General features: G+C 39.1%; 1 protein-coding gene across 1 annotated transcript in view; it reads left to right on the top strand.

Moving 5' to 3' along the window:
• HS6ST3 (heparan sulfate 6-O-sulfotransferase 3) overlaps positions 1 to 27,891 on the top strand; it is a 303,970-nt gene that overhangs the window by 61,299 nt on the left and 214,780 nt on the right. The window lies entirely within an intron of this gene.

Consider the following 27,891-nt stretch of genomic DNA (forward strand, 5'->3'; position numbering starts at 1 on the left):
AAAACCCAAAGAATTTATGAAGCCCAAATAGATGGCCTTTCTAGCGACTGCTACTGGGCATTCTACTCCCCGAATTGAGCCCGCTGCTTCAGTCGTTGCGGGAAGCAGCCAGAGAGAGGCAGTCATGTGGAGCTGAGAGGCAGCAGGAACTAAGTGTTATAGAGTTGCCTTCTATTACCTTTGGAGATGCTGGATGTGTGTAAAGGCCTCTGGATTTTATTAGTTTGCTTCTTGGGATTGGGATGTGCTGTTCTCATTTGGTCTGGAGCTCAGTCTTTGTGTAAGAGGCTGTACTTCTCTGTGGCTGAAAAGGTGGAGAGAGACTGTGCAGTCTGAGGCTTTTGAGGTGGAGAACAAACTGTGAAGGCAAGTTTAATTTGATCACTCTCACTATGTTTAACCTGACGCTGTGGTGGTTATTGCAGTGAAGTTTTGCCTTGTCTTAGCTTGAGTGCTTAATACAAGAGCTGTTTCTGATAACTGGTTTTGACTTCACAAAACAGCTGGTGACACTTCAAAATTGTTCTGTACTGCTATTTTTGCAATAAATTGGGACTGGAGAGTACTTTTTTAATTAAAAAAAAACCCTGTTATGTTTGTGCATATAATTGTGAAGACAAATGATACCTTTTTCAGGAGCTCTTCTCTAGGAAGTAGCTGTCATGTGTTCAGCGTGTTTTCTCAGGGCTCCTGCTGAATATGTGGCTTCCCCTTTCTGTCGTTGCTGCTTTAAAAGTGTAGCTGCATGTGGCAGAGGGAGAAATCTTGGTTTTTGCTCTTATTAAAATTATTTTTATAGTGAGAATAATTAGGTTTCTGGGTTTTATTCAGTGATTAGTTAGTTTGACAGTGAAATGGCAATAGATATCCTAGCCTATTGATTTTTTTTTTTTAAGGCAATGACTTGAATTTTAAGACGTAATTTCACCCTAGCTGAGTAACAGCAGCCAATGTCTGTATTTCCACACCAGCTGTTCAGGAGTAGTAGGACTGAAATAGCAAGACAGCTCCACAGTGAGCTCTTCATTATCTGGGACAAAGTCTGGAACACAACAAAAGAAACTGGAAAATTCCTGGTAATTTGCTTATATAAGATGTCATAGAAGAGCTGCAAAGAGAAATCTCTGCTATCAGCTTGTGCTGTTATTGAGTTGTGGTTGAGTACCACTTAAGGTTGTTTCTGCAGAACAAGCAAGCTGTCTCCATTGGGCACTTTATTGTCCTGGATTGCTGAATATGCAGCCCTATTTTTCTTGTCCCACTGTGGGACTAGTATATAGGTAAGAGATGGCTTGGTGCTAGAGACCAGTGGTCTCTGGGTGCAGGAAAATCCTTTTTTTTGTACTATTAAAAAATAAAATAAAGTAACAGTAAGACTATTTACAGAGTCTTCCCACATGGATTCCTCCATTCCTCTTGGGTGTTCCACCTCCTGGTGGACCTTGAGGCCTGAATGTGAAGATAAGTTGAATAGAACATATTAGTTACCTGTTTATTTTGTTTATTGACACATTAAATTTAACAGAAGTATTCCCTTCCATTCCTATCCTTTTCTCTGAGATTTAACTAATTCATGTGTTGACTAAAGTCAGGAGCAAACTGTCTTTTGACCTTGTGTGCCAAGACAGCATTGTCAAAAATCTGTCTTTAATGGAATTTCATTAAACAACAAAATAGGAAAGTGATCGTTCTGTGGTTTTAGAATATTTAATATAATTAATGATATATTTTAATATATGTAAACTTACCTCTGCTGGGGTTTTTCAGTGGGAAGCTTTTTATAATGTGTCAAGTATTAATGAAATTTCGTGATAGATTACATATTACTTTAACAGACAGTTACACCCCCCACCCCCCCCCACCCCCCGAATTTAGAGTGCACTCAGCTGTTCTAATGCTTGATGTGAACTGTTGTCAAATATGCCTTGTATCTTCTTGTTTTTGGTAAGAGCTCTTTGCTTGTGACCATCCTTTTATGTTACTTCCTCTTTACTGTGGCTATTTATTCCTGCCTTTTTGTTATCCCCAAAAGTTAAGAAGAATATAACTTCTGTCATGCTGGTTTTCTTTTGTGCAGTTCAATACTTTGTGTTCAGTAGCAACTAAGTACCTGACAGTGTTTCTGTAAAAGTTTCAAAAGACTGGTGCTTGTCTGTATTGTTAGATAAAAAGCGGGGAGAACTGAGCACATGATAAGTTACCTTTTAAGATAGTGTATTCCAAAGAGAATCAGGTCAGTAAAAACTGATGTCAGGCAAAAGCATTTTTCCATTACCTTTTTTTTTCTTTTTTGTCTAAAGAGAGTTTCTGCATAGATGTTTGTAAAATGATACTTTTCCTTTCTCTCTGACTTGTCACATAATTACTGTGCAGCCTTAGCTATTCTTAGGAATAAGTTAAAGCTGGTAGGTCTGCGGGGAGAATTAAAATTAAACTTTTTTTTTTTTTCCAAAAAAGGAGGTGGTGATGTAAGTGACAGATTATCTCCAAGCAGAAGACAGAATTGAATTGGTTTTAGTACCTCAATAAAATCTCCACATGCAAAAATTACTCCAAATTGAATATATTAGTCAATGTTGCAAGAGTATGGGAAGTCTTGTGCGTTTCTTCAGATGGGTTAAGTTCATCTGGCTGGCGATGGGGATTACTTAGTCCAAAAACTTAATGATTTGTTATCCATGATCCCACTAGTTAGACCATCTAAGTAAATTCCATGTGCAGGTCTTTACCATGTTGTATATTATACACTCTTATTTAAAGCAGGTTACAGAATGGTTACCTGAGTATATTACAGAATACAGAACATATTACAGAATATAATACAGAATATATATACAGAATACAGACTCTACAAAATTACAGAGTGGTTAACAAATGGTTACAGAATACAAACAATGTATGCGTAGCGCACATGGACTTGAAGCTAAATACAGAAATCATTGTGAGAATTTGATTAAAATTAGTAACTGTTGTATCTGACTAATTTTGTGACAAATATCTGCATTAGTATTGTGGGTTCAGTTGAGTAGCTGTTGTCTATATGCACAGGTTTTGTTGACAGGGATCCATATTGTACTAAAGCATCTACTTAAGTGTTCTTATCCATTGAACATTGGAACGGTGTGGTCTGCTCTACATGATGAACAATATGCCCTAAATCATGAGGTGAATTGAGTTAAAGGAAGCGATACAGGAATTTCCTCAAACTAACTTTTGTATACTGAAAACTCGTTTCTTGAAGCTGAAACTACGAAGATGAGGAGGACACAGTGAACTGCATCTGGCACTTGCTCTGCACTGCATGAAGTTCAGCTGTGTGTTTTCATCAAGGGCTCCTTACTCTGACAGAATAAACAGGCCATCTTTCCCTCATAGTTGTTTGGGTGTTATTCTATGATTAACGGGAAGTATGTGACTAACAAAGAGTATATTTAACATTGAGTATATACTGACACAGTATAACACAACGAAATGGTGTGTGTCAACAAAATTTTCAAACAAATTACATTAATGTAAATGTGAAGTACTTGCCATGAAGCTGGTGTTGGAAGGCAACATTTTCTAAAATGTTACTGAAATCACAGTAATAGAATACACTCATTACATTGGGCTATTTTTCAAAGGCCTGTTAAAAAGTCCTGTGTTAGCTCTGGCTTGGTGTGTGCAGGGTTGCTCTTTTTTTGTGCTAGACCACTACCATTTGCATCAGCCTATACACACACATTCTTAGGATGTGTGTAACATGTCAGTGTGCACCCACCCACCCACACACTTGCCTCTGCTTGAATGGAGATGTCTCTTGGGCTGTGCTTGGAACATGAAGAGCCAGTGTACCTGGTGGTGCCAGCTGGCTAGCATCCTTGGGAGCTCTCTTCCTGCTTCGTCCCTTGGACTTCGAACAGTCCTAAACCACAGAATATGTGCCTTTGTGTTATGCCCTGTTTTATGGTGTGCTTCAGCTTGTGGCTATCAGTGCTGCAAAGGTTACAAGTTCTCTGGAAATTACTCTTGGGGGACTGAAAACTCTTACAGGACAGCTGAAACTGCTCCAGCCAGTTTTTACACCCTTTCCATTGTACCAGCAGCGCTTTTTGCAGCTTAACATTGGTACTGATGCTGGTCCCAGCCTTGGAGAAGTAATTCATACCTTGCTGTGTGGATGTGAATAGTAACTGTGAAGGTGAAGGGGGTGTCTTGATATCATAGGTGGCCTGTTAGAAAGTGGCTGGTTGCATAAGCGTCAATATTATTAAGTTCCATCATTGGCAGGAGCTGTCATTTGTCATGGTTCTTGCTTAGAAATTAGAGACGGCTGCCATTGCAGACGAGAGGTTAAGTTTTTCCTCTTTCAAGTCAAATCAAAGGGGAAGGTGATGCCCCTGCTAATAGGGGAGTGGTGGATGTAAGCTGTATCTCTGTCCAGTGCCTCTGTATCAATGGCAGCAGCTGAAAGAACAGTTGGGTGTGATGTATGTGGTTCTTTCTTGGAACTTCAGTACTTTGCGGTTTCGTGTTCTTTAGCCTGCCTTCAGAATATGGGAAGGCTCTAAATCTATTCACGCTGTGTTGTGGCACAGCTTCTTGGACTGGTTTTCTAAGCAGAAAAATATAGTCTCTAGGACTGGGTATATATGTTACTATCTAGTCAGAAGTGATTATGGGCCATCAAAACCCATCCTGAGGTGTTATGAGACCTTGTCTGAGTAGTGCTCCTGAGGGCTAAAAACCCCCTAGCAGCTAAAAATCAAGAGGTTTGCCTGACATGCTCTTTATGCAAGATAATATGCAAACCTATAAGATATTTGAAAGCTGTCTTTTGGTTAGTTGCGTATCTTTGTACGTCTGCATATGTAGTAAGTTGGGTACACAGCTTCTACCTGCTGATGAAATATTTGAGTGCATACACTCTGTGAACAGCTAAATGATTATGTAGATATGCTCATATGTGTCACTGACTTGAATATGTTAAGGATGCATATAGAAGTCTATATTTGCATAGCTATGAGAATGATTCTCCTTCCTCTATGTATGGCCAGATACCGCTTAAATATAAAATACTCTTAGCTGTCCTAAGAATTTGTTTGAATTCTGACCTCCCTAAATATACTGAAGGAAACACTGGGCACTGGCATCATTGCAATATTAAAGGCAACTACTTTCTGTATCTTTTTCTGGAGATGTCTCTCTGAAGTCACCCTGCAAAAATAACTGGAGTTTCTCAGCTATTACCATGGAACTCAACAGTCATCCTACAGACCTTGGGATGGTGAGTGGTTTGTATTCTCCAGCTGCTTCACTGTACGGCTTAATTTTTTCAGCATATTTTCAATACCTGTTTCTTCACAGGAATGAGAACTCTTCAAAGATTTTGTTCTTTCTTCTACTCAAGTGCCACAGAGACAGCCCAAGTTACTCTTCTGATTCTTTCCCCTTGTTTTTTATTGGAGAGGAACTATTAACTTAACCTCTTTAAAAAATGGAAATAAGTGAGAGTTCTGTTACGGATATTGTCCAGCTCTGTAGGCAGATTTTGGATCATGTTTTTGAAAGAATTGTTTTGATTCAGAACTGGTTCCTGAAGAAGAGCTTTATTTAAAATAGCAGTATATGTATCTCCCCAAAAGGTAATTCTGAACTCTCTTCAATTTTTCTCTCATCTTGTAAAACATACATTATGACAACTTTTTACAGTTCCAGTTTTGGTTAACCTATTATGACAGGTTGCAAACCAACCCATTTTGTTTCTGTTTTAGTAACATTCCCCTTCCTGCCCCAAGGGAAACTTTTAATATTCTGTTTCTGTGGAACAAATTCCCTTTCTATTTGATGGAAAATAAAAATAGTATTGATAACTGTTTGGGTTTTTTTCCCTTCAAGAAGCCTTAATAAGGATCAAGTTTTTATTGTTCTTGCACAAAACTAGATGAAAGTGTTGCCTGTGCATCAGACAGCAACAGCAATAAATGGAATTTGGAGCTTGGGAAGGAGGATATAATGAGGTGAAGTGCAAACAAAATAACTTGTTTACATCATTGAGGATATATAAGGCTATCATATCTTGCTTCCCCCTGCTTCCCTCTCCCCTTTGTGCCTCCAGCTACCTTTACTATGTCGGACTTTCATTTAACTGCCTTACTTTGTTAATGTAGAATATATGAAGATTTTAAAGTATTTCTTTCTGTGGTATTATGTCTGTGCTGCATACATTCCAGGAAAAGGTGCAAACTTGGGACGCTGCACATACGTTACTACTTTGACTCTACCTACCCTGGAAGTTAAGGCCAAGAAGCATAACTAAGTCATTGCTTTGCATATAAAGAGCTGAGATTAGTTCTTTTGATGCCTTCCGAAGTTGATCACACAGCTTGGTTATGTAATACAAGCTTATTATAAAGACTTATGTGTAATGTACAGATTTTCATGGAAATCTGGGGTGATATAAATAATCACCAGTAGGTCTGTCTTCTGAATTATTCATATATGAAAGCCAAGTTTTCTTTGTCTTTGGGCACAAATCTAATTTTATCTTATTCTGAATATGGTGAACATGGTGTTGAAGGTTAGAACAAAATTACACAATCTTGCATTGTCAAAGTGTCTGAAGACGGTCATTAGCCCAATGCTTTTTACTTGAAATGTATCAGTAAAATACACAAATGGGTGTACTGACTTAAACCAAAGTCTCCTGTTGTCAATAGGATAACAACTTTCGCTGTTGCTGAACAAAGACTCCAGAATAGTCTCCAAGCCTGTGGTGGTTTTTGTTTTCTATACCTTGGAGGAGTTTTAGTCAAAAAAATATCCATTTGTTTTTTAAACATATGAAACTTCTCAGGTCTGCAGGTACTTGAGTAAAGAAATTCATAGGATAACAAATAGTAAGCTTGCCACATATTAGCTTCATTTAATGTTCCTTGGTTCTTGAATTGGAAGATGCACTGAACAGTTTTTCTGTTTCCATTTTCATGGTATTCATTATCTTATTAAATTACTGTCATATCTCAGTTGTCTCATCTTCCGGACTGAGGAGTCCAAGTGTCTTAATGGCCCCCGAGATTAATTTGTTCCATGTGTTTGAAGGTGCTTGCTGTCTTTCTCAGTAACTTTCCCATTTACATCCTTCTTGTGACAAGAAGAATCAGAAGTGCACAGAGTATTGCAGATGTGGTTGCTCCACAAATTTATGCCAGGGCATGATGTTCTCTGCTCCTGCTGCTGAATAGCTAGATTGTCTATAGGTAGCAGAGTACAGTGGGTCTGAGCAGATTCTTCTGAAATACTGCTGGGCAGTGCCTTTCCAGGATGAGTACTGCCCATTTCTTTGTCTTTGGTTTTCTGTCTTTCATAAAGTTATCTGTCCAAGCAAGGACGTTCCTCTTATGCTGTGGCAGCTTTGTGTCTTTAAGAGCTTTTTTTGAAGGATACTCAAAGACTTTTTTTTTTTTTTTGTTAATAGTGCGTGATGGGGTTTCTAATTTGCTTTTCTTGCATGCGGAACCTTCTTTTAATAAAGATCTGTCAATCATGATACTGCTTTACAAAAGCTTTGTTAAGTCATCCATAGTATGTCCTGTTTGTGTAGTCATTAATACTGTTTTTCAGAATAGTTTCTCCCACTTTGTCTGGCGTAGTTTACGAGGCTTACTGCTTTGTACTTACCCAGATCTTCTCAAAGGTTGGTGTCCTATTAGTCATGTTAGTACTTTGGTGTGACAGAAATTTTAGTTGAGAAGCAGCATAATTAGTTTTTGTGCCTTTTCCATATTGTTCCTTAAATCTTTTCGAGCATGATTTATTGTCTTTTATTTTTTGGCCTGTCAGAACTATAATTTCATAATTTCAGTAGGCCCATTTAAACTTTTTTTTTTTTCTTTTAATAGCCTACCATATTCTTTTGCTCAGCTGTATGGTTTTCACTTGTGTTTTCTCAAACACTTTGATAGATGGTGTGCGTCAGTTTACCCTGAAGTACAGTGCTGTTAAATAGTGTTGAGATTACCGACAAAGCTTTTCCTTTTTATAATATTTTGCAAAAGTTTAATGATTTTTCATGCTGTTTCCATTTTTAAAAGTAAGCATAATTCTAGTGAACCCTTCAACTTCTGTTGCTCCTGCAGGAGTGCTGAATCTAAGTACATTGTGCCCTGGTAGCCCTTCAATAGTTTTATGAACTTTGCTGGTGTGCTGATCCAAGCCATGTGAAGATTGGCATCTCCTTATGCACGTCCAAATTTGAATTCTATCACAGTTCTTCGGGCAGCGTGTGAAGTGCTCACCTACTCTCTGTGGTGTTGACATTTGCCATTGATGTTGTCTCTTGGCTTGCAGCTTCTGATTCCTTCAGTGTGTTACTGCTGTTGTCAGCATCCAGACCACCTTGTGAGCTGTACTCTAGTTCTTGTTGAGGCCCGGAATTTCTATCCTATTTGTTGGTGTGGTTAGGTTCCTCGTTTGACTTGACTCTGAGGTGGGTTGTTCCAGTCTTCGTGAATGAACGGGTTTGGTGGCCCACTGTTTGTTAACAGGAGTTTAGATGACAAGCTCATTGGCAGATACCAACCTTTGCATGTCCATGGTTGGGAGTAACCAGTTCCTGTGATTTGTCACCTTTCTGCTTACCAGGCTTCCACCCTGCATCTGCTGTGGTTTACTCTGCAGTTACCTACACAAAGCCTTTGTCTTCCTTTCAGCTTCCTTCTGTTCCTATCCGTAAAGGAGTCTACACTTTGTCCAAGAAGTGTCCATATAGTGGTCTGTTGGTGGGGAGGACCCAGCCGTGGGTCCCCTACACCCTACTCCTGCTCTTTTGCTTGTACAGGACTCTTCTACAGCAATCAGTTAGGCTGGAAGTGTTTGGTCATCTCCCTGAATTCCCCATTTGCTCTAGTTTGCTGGTATTCAATTTTTTCCCTTGCGATTGTTTCCAAATTTGTAATCCAGTACTCTCCTCCACCAAAATGGCTGGTCAAAATAAACTTCATTTTTAAGCCTCATCTCTACAGTTTGGTATTAATTTAATCATTTAATAAGGAGTATATGTTTTAGAAAGCTATGCAACTCCTAATGTGGATACATTGACATCAGTGTAAAAGGTTAGAGGAATGCTCTTTGCTATCAGAAGTATGTTTTACACTAGTATAATTATAGTTGTGTAGCATGTATCCCTAGAGATGATTTCTAAAATGATTCTGCTAATAGCACATAAGCAGTGGAGTGACAAGCCTTCAGTGAAACTCTGAAGGTCACTGAAGGAAATGGATCATTAATAGCATAACTGCTAAAGCTTGGTTGCCTTTGGATTTATGTCTTCTTACCTTCCAAAGAATTATTCTTCCTCTTTCCCGAGTTTCTGTTCTAGCATCCCTGTTTGGTATCATTTGGTGTGGCACTCCACCCCCCCACCCCCCCCCCCCACCCCCCCCATTTTTGGTTGGATGGGACCTCATGTGATCATAGAATGGTTTCGGTTGGAAGGGACCTTTAAAAATCATTTAGTCCAACCCCTTCCTTTGAGCAGGGTTGTCTAGGGCAGGTTGTCCAGGACCATGTCCAGTTAGGTTTTGAAAATATATGGAGAAGTGGGCCCATGTGAACCTCATGAGGTTCAAAAAGGCCAAGTGCAAGGTCCTGCACCTGGGTCAGGGCAACTCCCAGTACCAATACAGGCTGGGGATGAAGGGATTGAGAGCAGCCCTGCAGAGGAGGACGTGGAGGTACTGGTGGATGAAAAGCCGGGCATCAGCCAACAATGCGTGCTTGAAGCCCAGAAAGCCAACCATGTATCTATGATATATACTATATGTATGTTCAAATATATATACACACAATACACTCAAATATATATCTACACACACTGAGTGTGTTTATTTCATTAGTTAGGTGATGGATAATAGATTGGTCAAAACTCCTTTGCCTTCAGTAAAAGCATTATCTATATACGTCTTTTGTACTCAGTTTCTATTTTTTTGTAGAATTTGCGGGTACTTAATTATTTTTGAGTCTCCAAACCCTTTATCAAATTTAGTTGAAATTGGCCAGCAAGTTTAGAAGTTAAGTGTGACAAGTGAACAGATGTGGGACTGCCTAAGCCTCATTTCCTTAGAGGCTTAAACAGTCCAGGTTAAAAATATATCTATTTTTGGGTTCTCTTTGCATTACCAGGCTAATGTAGCATGAAGCTGTGCAACTATGCGGGGAAGTTAAGGGCTGGAGTCTGCTGTTTAATGTGTACTGTATGAGTGGTGTTACTCCTTTCCAGTGATGAAAGCAGTGTATGTGAAGTCTGTCCTGGAAATTGTTAAAACACACCTTTCTTAAGTGTTAATGATAATATTAACAGGCAGTATATTTTCTAAATCTCATTGCTGATGCAGGAATTCTTTCCCCACTGGCACAGAAGTCTTCATATTTAAATGAAATGTGTTGGGTTCCTTTGTCACTTGTGAACCTTATTTTTCTGTTTTAGCCTTGTAAGAGTTCACTGAAGTCAGTGAGAGTGTTTCCTATCAGATTCAATTTCTTGGGAGCACATCTGTTACATCTCAGAGGAGGACAAAAGTGGTAGAAGTGACTTCCTAGCAAGTATATCAACTTCAGCTCAACAGAACAGCAAATCCACAAGGGTTTGTGTCTTAAATGCTAAATGAAGTTGTTAGGTACAGCGAAAAGATTAACGTTGTGACAAGTAACCATCTTGTCCTTGGCTTCTCTTAACTCTTAATTAAAATAAAGCTCAAAACCTTCCCATAATTAAGGCAGTTTCAAAGAAAACTTTGTAAATGCAGTGACTTCATGAAGCATCTGGTTATGTTTAGGCAAAATGTGACATTTTGCCTGTGTAGAATTTTACAACAAATAGCAGTTGTGGTAGCCTGTGTCGTGAAAGGAAAACTTTTCCAGACAGTGAAAAATACTTTTATATGTACAGCAAATAATGGCATAGTGTGCATGTAAGGTGTCTTTCTGATGGCTGACAGCTTAGAATCTGATACTTTTTTCTTCAGGCTTGGAAGACTTGGTTTAAGCTTTGGATCCTGAGCACTGCTTGGGTGGGGGAGGAATATTCTGTTTCCCTCACCAAAGCAGTGAAACAGGAGGAGTGGCTCTGCAGCAGGTAATGTCACTGGGCATGTGTTCAGGCTAAAATTTCTGGTGAGGAATGCCTGCGTTACCTGCTGCGGTGGCTGTTAGATTGATTGCTTTTTGTGAGTGATCATCATGTGACTTTCGTAGCATTTATTACTTTTGAAATATTTCTCAAATAACATGGTTAGCTTCGAGATGGCTATTTATGGGGGAAAAGAATAGCAGGTACTAAAGGCAATTGTGTAGGCATATGCCAGAAGTGTACACTGCAAGGACAACTACACTTAAAAATGCCTGATTTCAGAAGTAAAGTGTATTTACTATTGAACTCAAAGACAGACTAGGAAATGCTATCTTGACATGGTATGGCGAGTTAGATGTCTTTTATACTACTTAGTCAATGACACCTTTTTATTTCCCCTCTCTCCCTTTTTTTGTCTTTCTCTTCTTTTCCTTCCCCATACCCTGCTGCCCATGCCAGGTGAGTGCAAGTGACATGAGGTACTAAATTGGTAATTTGAAATGTATGTAATGGCAGGAATGCAGCGTGGATGGCATTAGGCGATAAATTTGTTTCTGCTTTGTAACAGTATTTTAAACTAGTGAGAGCCAATTAGAAATGTTCTTCAATAATTAATGGGGAAAACAAAAGAGCAAAAGTGTGGTAGTTGCGTTATGGTTTAGGTGTACCCTGAGTTAAGTTTAAAAAGGTTTTTCAGGCACCAGACAGAGTCCGGGTATTGCTCAATGGAATAGGTAAGTCTGTGTTAAGCTTTCACACCCAGAATGCTCCTGGCAGCAAAGGCTTCTTAAAATCTACCTTCAGCATCTCTACTTTATTTTTCATTTTGTGGGCAGTTTGGATATACCTGTCCTGCAGAAGAAAACTGCTCTTACTGAACGAAAAATGAGAATTGAATAGAACAAATCCACACTTGGATTATATGAGTTTTACCCACAAGGACATTTCATCCTGGATTTCTGAGGTGATGGGGTGGAGGTCAAAGGCTCGCCCTCTGTCTGTCAGCTGACTTGTCAAATGCATCTTCCTTTACCTAAAATAATTTCTGAAGCTATTGGCCAATTGTCAGATTGGAAAGAAAAATGGGGTTCCCAAAGGTGCTAGATTTCCTGTTCTGTCACTGCTGAAAGTAGGAAATAAACGAGCACTTTTTCCCTATTGAGGGGGGAACTGTGCCTGTGCCATATAGTGGCAGCCATCTGGCTGGTCACAATAGACCTGTTAGATCCCTTATAGGATGTGTGCTGTCAGAGTATACTGTCCAGTGGGGATGTCATAGGCTGTGTGAGAGGAAAGGTGACCTAAGGGGCTGGGCTGCAGACATTAATGGGACAAAGATGACACATTTGCTGGAGACCAAGTTCTCTAGTTTCACTGCTTGTGCTATGGCATAATTACACTATTAGTACTTAAACTAAAGAGTATTTCCAGAATCACAGAATGGCAGGGGTTGAGAGGGACCTCTGGAGACCATCTTGTCCAACCCCCCCTGCTTGAGCAGGGACACCCAGAGCAGGGGGCACAGGACAGCATCCAAGCGGGTTTTGAATGTCTCCAGGGAAGGAGACTCCACAACCTCCCTGGGCAGCCTGTGCCACTGCTCTGGCACCCTCACGGGAAAGGAGTTTTTCCTCATATTCAGGTGGAACTTTCTGTGTTCCAACTTGTGCCCATTGCCCCTTACCCTCTCGTTGGACACCACTGAAAAGAGTCCAGTCCCATCCTCTTGACACCTACCCTTCAGGTATTTATAAGCATTGATGAGATCCGCCCTCAGACTTCTCCTGTCCAGGCTGAACAAACCCAGGTCTCTCAGCCTTTCCTCATAAGGGAGATGCTCCAGTCCCCTGGTCATCTTGGTAGCTCATTGAATTGACTGATTGAATTGAATTGATCTTAGATATTGACAACCTTTCCATTCTGCCTTAACTCACATTAAACTGGGAGGATTTACAGCCTTGAAATCATCTTGGTGTATCACAGTCTGACACCTAATTTAAATTATTTTACTTTTGTGCTTACATTCTAAATAGATGGCTTATAATGTGAATGGGGTAGAAAAGATTGTATTTTCTGATGCAACACATTTTTTCCTATGATACACAACAATGTAGTTATTTCAGGTAAGATTTTTTTAAAGAGGACTGCTGTACTTAAAAAAAGTACAGGACACTGAATAGGTGCCTTCTAGTTATTTTTATATATAAATATATTATAAGGTTTCATTGTTAATAAAGATGTTATTAGCTGTTCCATGACCTAAACAATAAAGTCTGGTGGGGGTGGGGGTGGGCCAAACCCTTCTGTGGAGGATTGTTCATAGGACAAAACACTCTCCTAAAAGTAATTGCTTAACTCTTCATAATTGTACATTCTTTAATATGTTGCATTTTTACTATTCAGCACCAAAGATGGATTCTGTTACTATGTCCCCAAATGCCCTTTTTTCTTCTTGTTGAACTAAAGCAAAACCCCGTGTCATGTTTTTGTAGGTAGCAAAACCTACAAAAGCAATAGCTCATGTCATGTTTTGTGTATTTGTTTTTGAATTCTTTTTTCCTGTTAGCTTGTGAAGGTTTTTCAGAGGTTCTGCAGGCTGCTTCTTTCTGTTAATATAGCTTCACAGGTACTTACACACGTTGTGGGACAAAGAATTGTATTTAATTGCATCAGAAAGTATTGATATGGTTATCAACAGATGCAAAATTAAGAAGGTAAAATAAACCTTAGGGTATTGAATATCAACTCTCATCCTTTAAATTCCTTACCTCTGTTGCTTAGGGGACAGTGATAGGAATGGATTTCACAACAGTTGACAACAATTATTAAAATCATACAAGTTGTATCAGCTTACTCCAGTACTGAATATAGTTCTGCTTTATCTTTGTGAAGGATTGTTGTGCATTATGCTGAGGAAGAATTAGGTTTGAGAATCCTAGGTTTAGGATGTTTTGTTTTGAATTTTTTTTAATACAATGATGTAGAATTATCTACTACCCCATTTTAGACTTCATGACAGGATCTGTGAAGATATTCTATTTATTCTTACAAGCATGTTATTACTGTTACTCTTTGGTTTTTGTGAAGCAGTTGGATTATCTGTGGGGTTTGAGGTATTTTTGTAATATTTCTTTCTTTTCCCATTGGGCATGTGTGTAATGTTAAGATATATCCAGTGGGTATCTTTAACTCATTTAACAAAGTTTGACTTAAACCCTAATAAAAATTGTCTTTAGATTAAGTATCATATGTCATATATAATGTGCTTTAATTTGCACTTAGCAATTACAGCTCTGCCTGGAAAGGGAAGGTTGATTTGATTAATCACACTTAAAGACTGTTACAGTGAATAAAAAGGAAAATGGTTTGACTACATTTCTGCCATAATTGCTTCATTAGGATTGGCATCACCTTCCACCAGTTGTTGAGAAAAGGGGGACTCATTTAATGTAAAAAAATTGTGAAAATGATTAACCAATGCTGATGTTGATAACACTTACATACAGCTTTATATGAAGATCAGTGAAAAGAGGAAAAAAACCTCAGTTTACAATACCACTACTGCAGTGCATACTTTTTTTAAATCTTAACCTCTCAATTACTACTGTAATTTTGCAGTAGGCTTATTGCTATTATTGTCCCTGCACGTAATATAAATAAAAGAAATTATTCTGGGAGGAAAGGGGAAGGTGAAAGTAATTTTTTGCTTTAATCATTTTAACATTTTAGAACAGCTGTTTTTTTGCTGGTCTGTAACAATTTCTTTCTTTGTAGTAATGTCTGAATAAAACGAGATTTGTCCAACTATGGCATTTGTGGGGCAGAGTTCCAGATTGAAGTCTCTTTTTAGTTTAGAGCTGTCTTGCAACGTCTGTCTTGTCAGCTTCTGACTGTCTTCTTTTTTTCCCTTGGTGCTTGAATAAGTTCCTTGATGCTCACAGTTGTGTACTTAACCTCTTGCTCGGAAGGTAAGAGTGCCCTTTGGTACTCTTCTGCTACTACCCAAGTAACAGTGCTAATTGTGTTGTAATATTGCCTTCTAATTTCATTCTGGCTTTAAAAGAAAGTATCGTGCATTTCAGAATTAAGAAAATAATTGCAATCCAAATGTCTGTAAGCTTCTTAGATGTTTTAATTTTGGAGTTTTTTCTGGATCCTTGCTTACAAAAGGAAAGGAGCCTTCTTATGCTTACATGTCAGCTTGCTTTGCTGTTTAAACCCAAATTCTTCCTTGCTGTAGTATGTATTTCCATGACTGAGGAGCACTGGTTTTGCAGGTGTGTGCTGCAGGCAGGCAGCTTCAGAACGAACCCTTTGATCATGACTATCAGTAAAAACCAATTTGGCAGAGTTCTGGCTTCCTGGGCACCCAAAATCCGCTCTGCAAGTTCTTTTGAGAAGATGTCTCTCACTGCTTAGGCTTTCTTCTTAGTAATAAAAATCTCAACTGTATTAATTCTGTTCTGATGTGCTTCTGGTCCCTTATACTGTTCTCCACATCTAACAACTGTCTTAATTTCTTAAAGTGAGAGGTGGTAACTTTTTAGTTTGAGCCTTAATATGAAGTTTCTCAGCTGTATTGTGTTTTTGTGGGTCTCCTGTATGTTGTGAACATCTGTTATCTTTTCTCCATTTTCCAACTCTTCTTATTCCAACAACAGTTTTCATGTGTAGGCAGTATCAGTGCCAGAGTACTTCTCTTGTAATAACTTTCTGAGCAGCTGCACAGTGAGTTGGTAGTTGCTGAGTGGGATATGAAAACAGCTTGGGAGCTGCTTTCAAGGCCAGTGTCTCTGTGTCATGATGGCCTGGGTCCTCAGCTGAATTTCCATTGCTTTGTGGGAAAAATTGCTGTTGCTGTTCTACTTCAGACTCTGCTACTTTGTAGGGAAGGGATTGAATCCTGGGTGGGTGTTTTTTCTTTCTTGTGCCTCTCCTGAGATTACCCCGTGTTTCCAAATATTCAAATTCTGCTGCCCAGCAAAGGAAGTTTCACAGCCCTGCTCACACTGTGTGGCCCCTGCTCTGACACCCATGGACTCTGTTAGGCTTTGGCTGACAAATAAGGAAGCATGTGAACCCATTAGGCATGCTCTTTTTTTGGCTTGGGCATGGGTGCTTTTGTGCCTGACTATGTATGCTGTGTGCTGGCCCCTGTGGGATATTGGTGGCAGGTGTTCACCAAAAATTGGAGCAGGTGTAATGATGGTGGTCTCCCTCATCAACATGTGCATTCACAAAGCGGGCATTTGTGTCACCTGTACCAAATCAAGACAGGTTTTGCCACAAGCAGTACCTATACAAGCTCTGAATAAACTGTATATTCTTGTACTGCTGCAAAGCATAGGATGGACGGTAACTGCAGTGCAGTACATATTGTGACTAGTCTAAGCACTTTGTTGCTTTGTACTCTGCCCTTCAGTGTCTTTAAGATGCAGACTAATTAATGCTAGAAGTTTCTCAATATAGCTACCTAAAAATCCTAAGCTACAAGTCAAGACGCTGCTCCTATTTTACACTCCTGCTCCAGCATTTATAGCCTTGACAAAGATGTAGTGAACTTGAGAGTGGGGACGAGATTAAAAAAGAATCTCTGGCAATAGAAACTCTTTCTTATGAAGGGAGAAAGAGAAATAGGCCACAGGATGCTCGTTTCAATTTTACCAATTTGACATCATGAGTACCTGTAGTCCAGTAGATCTTTCTCAATGTGCTTAACCTTGCACAGGCGTGAGGAAATCTAATTGCTTCTAAGGAGGAAGTTTTGCCATCCAGTGGATGTATTGTCAACTATTTCAATGAAAACATGACTGATTTGTGTCCTGTGTCTCCAAAAGATTTAAATTATTCATTACTGGGTAGTTTAGGCATGCTATATGTCTTTCAAGTCTTGTCAACCAGTATTTTGGCTATGACCCAAAGTGGTGGAGTGTAACAGTATTTCGGTTCCTGGTAAAAACTAGGAGCTTCAGAATGCATGATAGCTCTCAGCAGAGATTGTGATATATGGTGTACTTAATGAATTAATGAATGTGTTTTCTGAAGATCTGTAACGATCTCCTTGTCTCCTGAGTTTTGGGAGAAAGCCCTTGAAGTCCAGTTCGATGAAGTAATTGGCAATAGTGGCTTGTTTGTTTAAAAGCAAACAAACCAACCTATGGCATTATTTACAGAAAAAAATACCAGTAGTTAGAAAAAGATGTGTGGGAGCAGAACATAGGTAGAGCTTAAAGTGCGACAGGCAAAGAAGAAAAGGAATCTTAACATACGGAATTTGGTTTCCAACCATACAAGGTCACACTTGATCCCACTCCTGTGGGATTGTGTGCTTGTTTGTGAAGGAATATGAAACGTGAACAACAACAATAAACAAGTAAACAAAGAATCCTGCAGGTTTTTAGCCTTTATGACCACTTCTTGGAAGTCTTCTGAAGACTGTGTAGGCTGTTGTCAGAACTGTTGCGTGGAGTCTACTGCTGGTGGCAGACTAGAGCTGTTGATTAGGAGATTCTGATTCGTTACTGTTGATTACAGACATCGTATGAGCCAGTGAGAAATTGTTACACTTGCTCTGGACTTTCATTGTCTCTGTAAAAAAGCCACCACTCTAAAGAAGAGCTGTTAGTTGTGAATTTGCAACAGTATACAGCACAGAGGAAAATGCTTTCTCAAACTATGAAGCATTATAACTTTTATATTCATGCCTGAGGAGTTTGTGGCTATGACGGGGCAATCACAAGAAAGTGGAACCACCCCCACCAGAGCCCTCAGGTGTTTTTAAAGAGTTTGTTAGTTTTCTTTCATAAAAATTGACATCTATTTATTTGCATTATTCTCTTTACTTCTTAGTAAATACTAAAGAATTAAGCAGAAACTTAGGTGCTTGCAATATCCTTTATTCTATTGATACGCTTCTTTATTTTCCAGATACAATCTAGAGAAGTGTATAAAATAATTATAGCTTAATCACTGAATTGAAATTGAGGTGAAGTTTTGATATACCGGTCGAATTCAATTACAGGTAGCTTTCAGACTTGGTTGGATTGACTTGGTTGGATAATTGGGTTTCCAAGTAGCATAAATAGAAGAATAAGTAATGTTAAATGTGAAGGCTGTGTCAGTCAGCAATAAAATGCCACGTCCAACTTCCTTGAAAAGATTGTCTTGCATTGCCTTTGAAATTTAAATAATATTTGCAGTGCTGTGTTAGTCAGTTTGTGCTGGAAGGATTGCAGCTTCGGGAACAATTACACTACTCTCCATTCTTGACATTATAAATGTATGGACAAGGCAAATCAGTAGCCACTCTTTGACATCATCAATAGCATAAACTGCTGGTCAGACTCAGTACTGAAGTCTTCAGCCTTTGTGTTTTGCCTGGCTTTTTAGTTCCTGTTCGGTTAGTTTGCACTGAAATCGTGTATGAAAAGAAGATAAAAATTTTTGGAGGCAGTTGTAAATGCAAGAGCCTGTAGTTGGATATTGAATACGATAAATAGTAGTTGCCCTGAAAATTGGTCTCTTGTCAAGCATTTTATTTTTTTTTAATTTAAAAACTTTGCAACCTTACTGTATTCCTGAATAATCATCTCATGGGAACCTGGTTTACTAGGAATTTCATACTAAGATACTTCAGTTTTATATTTTTGTGAAATGAAGAACCAACCCAAATGTTTCAAAACAGTTGGAACATGGGAAACACCAGGGTTTTTTTTTTCCTAACATTGGTGGCTTTTTTTGTAATTTTGAACTTATCTCTAAACTATTTAAAGAGAAATGCATCATCTTTATTGACACATTGTTATATAAAAATGTGAGCTAATTAGTTCCTAACAAGTTGCTAGGTGACTATTTAGAAGGATGGCCCTATTTAGCTTGCTGTAGGAATTATGTGCTTGCTTGCGTAGTAAAAATGGGAAAAAAAGCGCCAGTGTTAGAAGTAAAAAGCCTTGAACCTGTAAATATTCTTGCAAGCAAGCACTACCTGGTTATCATTGCCATGATTGCTGATGTGTAACAGATATCAATTCTCCAAGAAAATAGTTTCCTCCTTTAATTAAAACCTTAAGTTATTTTCACTTGTAAGCTGTAGAACATGCATGTGTGTCTGAAAATGATTGGATTATTTTTTCACTTAATATTATTGAAATTTGGGTTATTTCTGTGAATAACTCAAGCATCTAAATTTAACCTAGAGCCCTGTATAACGACCCCATGTTTGGTAGTTTGTGCTTTGAATAATACATAGAAGGTAACCTACTGTACTGAAGACTTTCAGCTACCTAGATCCTGCTGTCCTCATTGACATAAAAGTCACAGGTATGTCACAAATTACAATGCATATGTGAACAAAATTGTTTTCAGTAAAATAGATTTTCTAGATATTTAAGGAATCCTGTGGAAATTCCCTCCTTATTCACTTCTCCCCCTTCAAGAATCAGCAGGTAAAATACAGGTGCTAATCGCAAGGGACACAGCTTTGTAAATAAGGTAACAGGATATGGTAGAATGTAAAAACTGTTCATTTTTATCAGCAGAAGCCTGGACATTGAGCATCTTAACTACTTAACTACTGGGGGATGGAAATGAAGAGCTGTTTCACTGTTTTAATTTGAATACAAGTTACCCAGTTATTTCATTTACTTATTTGCATTTATTTGTTGGCCTGTCTTTACGGTCAGATGTTTTGAAAAATAGTTCACACTTAGCTAAACAGGAGCTGTGTGAAATAATCTGCTTTTGGGTTGAGCAAAGTTAATATGTTAATCTTGGCTTAACTGAATGTGTTCTAATGGTAGCGGTGAATTTTTAAATGGTTTGTTTGGTGCTTAATTATTCTTTGAGGGATTTAGTGTACTTTGAGGACATTCATATTGGCCTCAAGTGCAAAACCCATTCATCTGGATACATTTTTTGTCTTTCCCCTACATGGGCTATGAGCAACAGTAGGAGGGAAAACCCAGTGATTTGATTGCTTAGAGACAGTAGAGGTTTCTTCTAAAAAGATTTTTAATGTCATGATACATTTTATTTCCTGTGACGCAGTGAGAGAGGCATAGTCACTGTTAGCGTATGCCTCAAGCCGGTGGTTTTCAACTGACCACTTAGGAGGCTGTAGGAGATGCTGAACCAGTGCAGAGAAGGGGCTCAGAGGAGGTCATGTGTTCATATGAAACTCACAGGGTTTTTGATAATTTGCATTTATCCTATTTAATAAGGGGAATATTTGCATTTTTGTTTATGGAAAAGATTTCTAGTTCTAAATGAGTTCAATAATTTTTTAGGTAGCCTCGTTGATGGAGACCATATCTGTTTATAGAGCAGATACAGCGCAGAACCTGTTACGATGTTAGAAGTACATGTAAAGTAACATGTTAACGTGGTAAAGTACTGTGGAGAGTGATACACATGTAGGATTACAGAGTTGCTCAGAAATCACATTTGCCATGCTTCTTTGAGAGCCTCATTTTCAGTGTCCCCATTACTCCATTTTCCCAGGGGCTTGTTCTGAACTTAGACAACTCACGGAGTTCAGAGAGTTGTTGTGGGGGAGAAGGGGAGCGAATGGCTCATCCTTAGGTAAATGCTTTTGGCCCATATGGAAGCAATACATACAAATATTAAATGTCACAACTTTATTTACTTTTAAAACATCCAGTAAGTTTGAGCACAAGACAGTGTAAGTTGTTATGAGTTGCAAGTAAGACTTAAAGAGCTGCGTAATGTAATTAATTATTTTAAACCTTTATATGACTGCACCTTCTGCAAAAATGATTCTGATAATACCTTTATCCCATCCTAAGCCAACATGTCTGTTCTCTCTTCCCTTATCTTCTGTCCTTGCGCAGGGTCATCTAGTCTATCAGAGTGGTGCATGTGGTACAACTGAAATACCATCTCCAGAGTGAACCTCAGAACAATTTATGCTTGTTTGTATCTAGGAGAACTATCAGTTCATTTGGTGGCTCTCGGTTGGAAATGCTGCCCTCCAGGTGTAAATAGTAAGGTCACGGTGGGGAGTTGGTTCTTGTTGAGTGAAGATGAGACTTGAATGCAAGCACTAGTAGACAGGTTTGTATTTTCTACTGAAATTACCTTCAGGTTACACTGTGACAGGACTATAAATTGAAAAGCGACAGACCTGTCCAGCAACGCACTCCTGCAATGTCAGGGTAGCAAACCTCATTAGTAAGACTTGTTCCTGAGTGGTCTCATTTGCTTTCATGGTGTGGTTTAAGTAGTATCTCTGTAATATGATTCAGTCTTGTGTCCTGACTGAGAGCATTAGCAGTCAAAATTATCACACTAGGAGCAGCTACATTACAGTTTGGCGCATCCAGCTGAGAGTAATCACTGAAAGTTTTTATCAATAGCTTTATTCCTTCCAGGTAAATAAGTCCTCAGCACTGTTTCCAATGTTGCCTTTCTGTTGGTGCCTTCTTTTTCTCATCTTCTTCCTCTGAAAACATTATTAAAACCTCTCTTGTCTGGAAAAGAAATCAAAGCAAAATCTGCTTCATCAATACTTTTTTTTTTTTAACATGGTATGCTGCCAATTCCTATCTATAAGATTAATACATCTGTATTTATTTTCTCAAGATGGCCCTTGCAATTAAGTCACATATCCTTACAGTTTTCAATGAGAAATAGTTACCTTTTCCAACTTAGATTTACAGATCTAGTAAGACCAGTAGGCAGTATTTACTCTTCATTCTCCTTACGTGCTGTGTTATGATACTTCATCTTTACTTCAGGATCTAATGAGTTTTCTGATGTAAACAAGAGTCACTCATGCATCTCTTGTTTCATTTGATGTAACTACTGTTAAAAAAACTTAATTTGCCCATTTTTTTCCCTCCAATAACTTAATTTGAGTTTAGGAAGAATAATATTACAAACTGTGTACAAGTTTCTTGAGTTCATTTAATTCTAGTTGTTATTGTTGGTGTATAGCCGTCTGCAAATCAGTAGGCAAAGCTAGTGATCACAATACCTGGGTAAAGGATGTTTTGATTTCTTTATCCCTCCCTGTCCCCCTCTCCAGAACTTTCTTGCTTCACCATTTAAAGCGGAGTCAACAGCAGTCGTTGCTTCAGTGTTCAAACTAATATTTTGTCCCCAAAATACTCTTCAGTAAGATCCTTGAGGCAGTGAGCTGAAAATGTTTTAAATAGTTTCGTTGACTGAAGAGTTCTGAGTGCTTAGCAGCTCCCGTTTTTGATCTCTATAGATACTCTTTCTGCCTTTTCTGTCTGAAGGGAGGAGAAAAGTAAAAGAAAAAACAGATAAATCAGGTTCTTTTTGGACATTACACCTCCTCCCCCACCCCCCCCTTTTTTTTTTTCTTTCTTCCTTTTTGCCTGTTTCCTTTCCTTTTTTTGTGACTCCCATTCTGGGACCTTCTTGTGCTGTACAGTATGTGTCTGTCTTTCCCATAATACTCCTGTGGAATAACCAGATCCAACTTAGACTGCAGTCTAAGGAAGTCTTCTTATATCTCCCTTCCTGTCTTACATATTGCAACTCTGAGCCTGTGGACATCTGTCTAATAGAGTGGCTGTTGACATTTTGTCCAGAAAGATATGTCAGTTCTTTACCAAAAAGCTAAATTCTGTAGGTAAAACCTCACTTTTTCGTAGACGCTGTTGCTCACAGGTGTGAAACAATCCCTCTGGTATTGAAAAGGGATGCAGCGCAGTTTTATATACTCACTTCTCTAAGTTCAAAATTTAAAAAGGTTGCAAGTTGGTTCTCTGTTAGCATATCTGTTGAAATATTTCAATATATCAGATGATTTCAAGTAGGGTGCTCAGCCTTGCAGAGAATTTTGAAGCACCTAGAATCAGTGGGAAGTACTGAGAAAGCTGAGTTTTCCCTTTGAATGCTACATTTTGCTTTTCCTATTCTGGTAACTGAAAAATATCGCTAATTTTGGTCTGTAAACAAACCAACCCTGCTCCTCTGAAACCTCTTCATTGTTTACAAGCAGTGTCACACATTGAATCTATTTGAAATCTTACTTGAATCTATGACCTGTCTGCACATTTAGTGGGATGTATGAATTTTTCTTTCAACTTTGGCAACATCTGTTTTATCTCGCCTGTATTTACCAATTTACTTTAGCAAGTCCATTATCAGGATATGTAGTTCTGATGTTTGTTAGGACGGCTGCTTGCATAGGGTCTGAGTACAGTTGCTTTGCTTTGCCTCTTAGAGGTGCAGTAAAGATACACCATTAATTTTATTCACCCCAATTCAGCTATCTTAGGTTATAAACATGCAAATAAGGTTTGGCTGCCTTTGTCTGTTCCCTTCCTTCAGTAGTAGAAGGTAACAGATTCCCTTTCCTCTTCAACAGCTACTGTATTCTTCCCTGTGATCTCTTTAGCAAGCAGGACTTCTGAACATTGAAAGCAGGGATGCAGACACAACCTGAAAAGCTAACACCAGAGTTCAAAGACTAACCCCAAATCATTGACAATGATTTCTGATTTGTAGAATGAATATGCTATTTTCTTTCTCTTTCCTTCTAGCATTGTTTCTATACATTGATTACTGGTATGATGCTCAAGAATTTTGCACTGAGAATTTAATTTTATCCTTGTGATTTCATTATTAATATCTAAATCTCACATGATGCTTGCCTTGTTTTTCTCTTGATATAATTTCTGGTATGTATTTCTATATGAAAGTGCATGTTCAGTTATGATGGGGAAATAATTGGTAACAATAAACTTACACCATAAAGTACTCTTAAATCTTCAACTCTTTTGTTCACGAACCATCAGAAAAGCAGAGTCATAAAATACAAGTGTTTTTACTTTCGTAACAATGGATAATCATATCAATAATTTAAGTGTATAATGAAATGTTTAATGTTGCAGTCATGAAGTATTTGTGTAAAGTGTACTTTTTCATTGTAGGATTTTCTTTTTGACTGTGCAGCATCCATTTCTGTAGCTATTTTAAGTGCTGAGAGTACTTTTTTAAAGGATCATAGTATAGTGTGTATAGATTGGAGACTCATAATCCATTTTAATGACTAAAGTGCTGCTCTGGCAAAGTTTTCGAAACTAAAAGAATTCTGTCTAGAGACAACATAAATATTTAAATTTTGGGGCAGAGTTTTCTATGAGTTCTTACTCTGGTGTGTCCCAGCATTTCCTGAGCTGACAGAGTTTTTGTCCATGTGCTGGTAGATCCCAGAGTGCTGCTAGCCAGGACCAGGCATCTTTTCCCATAGGCCATGGGACACATGCGGTGCTTCTCGGACAGAGGAGACCTGCCTGGCTGGGCAAAATGTCAGCTGTTGTCCGCCTGGTGAGCTGTGACCTACTTAAGCTTGTTTCAGTGGGTAACTGTACATGGGTACTCCTGTGGTCATGTTATTTCTGTCTTATTGAGAGGTAATCCTAGATGTGGGAGGGGAAATCAGAACAGTAACTTTTGGTTAATTTGTTCTTTTTATTTGTTGCTCCTCTCCCTCCCTTCTCCCTTTGCAAATACCTTTGTTAGTTTTCCCTGTAAACCAGTGAGGAAAGCTAAGCTGCTGGCAGTTGCTTTAGCTGACCACCTCCACACCTCAGAACGCCATCCTGGACACTGGGCTCCAGGAACCTTTAAGTAAAAGTTGCCTGTCTCCAGTCTGCTCCTGAAGTGTCACAGAGAAGTATGATATGAAAGTGAAATTCATAGTGTTGTGGGAAGTGGGTGCAGCCCAGGAGCTGACCTTTTACCGCTCAGCATCACAAGCTGGATTCTTTTTTAAGAAACTGTAGTGCTCATCTACAGGAGTGAAACATTCATATAATACAAGAACTTTGAGATGTAGATGCACAGTGATATTAGAGATAAAACCATTGCCCTCACTAGTGAAAACAAAAAATCCCAAACGACCCTCCTCCTCCACTTCCAATCTAAAAGTTGACCTTTAGTTTGTAGTTTCTCTGTTGTGTTCAGTTAGATACTGAGCAGAACAGTTATTGTAGTCTGTCTGTATGAGCACACGTGGACCCATAGAGTCAGAGATGGTCAACAGAGCCTTTAATTGAGCATTCTGGATCTTCATCTCCAAAACTGTCTCATGCTTTAAATACTGCTGCACTCTATTACATGCTGGTTCTAGACTTTTCCATCTCAGACAACTGATGTAACAGGCTGCACCTACAGAATCGCAGAATGGCAAGGGTTGAAAGGGACCTCTGGAGACCATCTTGCCCAACCCCCCTGCTTGAGCAGGGACACCCAGAGCAGGGGGCACAGGAACGCGTCCAGGTGGGTTTTGAATGTCTCCAGGGAAGGAGACTCCACAGCCTCCCTGGGCAGCCTGTGCCGCTGCTCTGGCACCCTCACGGGAAAGGAGTTTTTCCTCATATTCAGGTGGAACTTCCTGTGTTCCAACTTGTGCCCGTTGCCCCTTACCCTCTCGTTGGACACCACTGAAAAGAGTCCAGTCCCATCCTCTTGACACCCACCCTTCAGGTATTTATAAGCATTGATGAGATCCGCCCTCAGACTTCTCCTGTCCAGGCTGAACAAACCCAGGTGTCTCAGCCTTTCCTCATAAGGGAGATGCTCCAGTCCCCTGGTCATCTTGGTAGCTCTCTGCTGGACTTGCTCAAGGACCATCTTGTATTTATGAATCCATCAGGTGGAGTTAGCTGTTTGGTAACAGCTTACAGCCCAGCAAGCTGGCTGTTTGGTTTCAGATTTACGAAGAAGTATGAATTTCCTGGAGAAAAAAAAAAAAAAAAAGGGCTTTAAAGGAGGGAATACACGGTGATATGACTGAAAAAAGAGAGCAAGCTTTTGAGAACTGCCCTATCATTAGATCTGTGAATATGCTAGTATTTGGTGGAGTGTAAAACATGAGATGACTGTAAAAAAAAAAGATAAAAATCTTAGTAACAAGTCTGCCTTTGAACGTGTTCCTCAAAATAAGAAATCTGTAGTATAAAAAGTGGCCTACTGTTTCCTTCATTTACACTGTGCTGCCAGTGTTCTGGCAGGGAGAAAGGGATAAGTGCTGTTTGCTTGCAGAGAAATGCAGGAGTTAAGAGGTGGAAAAGTGAGAAAGCTGAGGTGGTTGCTCCCCTTGGGGGGTGGGACTGAGGGGCTGCCTTCATCCGTGTGAATATCATTTTGCTTCCAGCTGGTGCTTGTGTGTGGAGCTGTCAGAATCACCTCGCAACTATTGGTATTTCTAAGGTGCTGTGTCAAAGTGCGTTAGCGAGAATGCTGTTCTACACTAGGCTTTTGCAGTTATTTTAGTTGTCTGTGTAGGCAAAACAAGGTTTTACTGTAAAAAGTAAGAAATACATGCTCAATAGCTCTGAAAGTCTTAATTTAGGATTGTGTGCAAATTGAAATCTGAAGACTCAGTTGTCTGCATCTGCAGTATTTAGATGGCATAATATGGAGAACATTGTAGGCTAAATTCCCATGAGTTGCTAAACTTCATTTCTTTGACTCAGTATTGAACAGTATAGATATTGTCCCAAAATCAGACAGCTTTTCAACTGCGGCTTTCCATCTCCTTTACCTAAAATTAAATGTATCTGTGAATATACATGTGTGCATACATACTACTTTTTTTTTTTTTTTTTAAATTACCTCCTGTATAATACTTTCATGCCTGTGTTTGTGCTAATGGAGATGTATTCTGTATCCTGGAAGCTTGTAGTCATTTGGTCTCTAAAGCTGACAGAATGGACACTTGGGGAACACCAATGCAATGTCCTACTTTGCAATGCAGTGAAGCTAGTGTGAATACCGAAAGCAAACACTGAGCTGTCATTTCCTCGCCTGGGCTGCACATAGCTTCTTGGTGGTATTGTGACTCTCCTGCTTTTGGGACTCCAACTAGTTTTAACCTCTGTTGGTGGGCCACCCTATGTGCTGCGCAGCCATATGTTAGTAGCTACTGTGGAATCAATCTTCATGACACATTTGCACAATTTCAATATGCCTATAATTTATACTGGTGAAACTACATTTCTTGTCTTTTTCTCATAAAAGATAATTTACTTACCATCACCCTGCTTCCTCTGGATACTAGTGTCTGAATTGTTGTAAGCGGTGAGGAACAGTCAACAGTAAGCAACAGAGCCAAAATCTCAGAAGAGGTGCAGAGGTAGGTGTTGCAGTCTTTCGTCTCAGAGTGGAGTGTCCTGTATGCTGGAATTTGTAAAAGATCCAGCTCTTGTTGAAGTAGCAGGATTTGCACCATGTAACCAATGCCCTTTTCTGATGTCTGTGTTGTTACCAGAGTACTGGAACTGGGCTTGTGGGTGAATCTATCCTTGGCTGACTCTCAAGAATTAGCTAGAGAGAAATAATGAAGACATGTTTAATATTTAATTTAATAGTCTAACCAGAATTCTCTATGAATTTAGCAGAGGCAGTAGCCCGCATATATGCTTTAAATTACCAATGTGAATAGGAATCATCAGGGTCACAATACCTGATCCCAAAGGACATGCTACACTGGCAGAGGTCCCGGTTCTCAGACTGGTGCCAGAGGCTCACACCTGCTTCATAAGAGTGTGCAGCAGTAGGAGGATGGAGGATGAACATGGTTTCTGTAGGCTTAAATGAATATTTAGGTCAGAGTTAAATGAAAAGTAGTAGACGGCTATTTCTTCAGTGTGAAGACAAAGTTTAAGAAGGTTCAAGAATCTGATGTGGCAGGTACTTCAACAGATCTACTGATTTTAAGCGTTCATTTGGAAGAGTGAAGTTCATGGCAGGAAAAGAAGATTGAAAGGGTTAATAGTGGCTTGGGT

The sequence above is a fragment of the Phalacrocorax aristotelis genome, chromosome 1, assembly GCF_949628215.1.
Source record: "Phalacrocorax aristotelis chromosome 1, bGulAri2.1, whole genome shotgun sequence".
Classification (NCBI taxonomy): domain Eukaryota; kingdom Metazoa; phylum Chordata; class Aves; order Suliformes; family Phalacrocoracidae; genus Phalacrocorax; species Phalacrocorax aristotelis.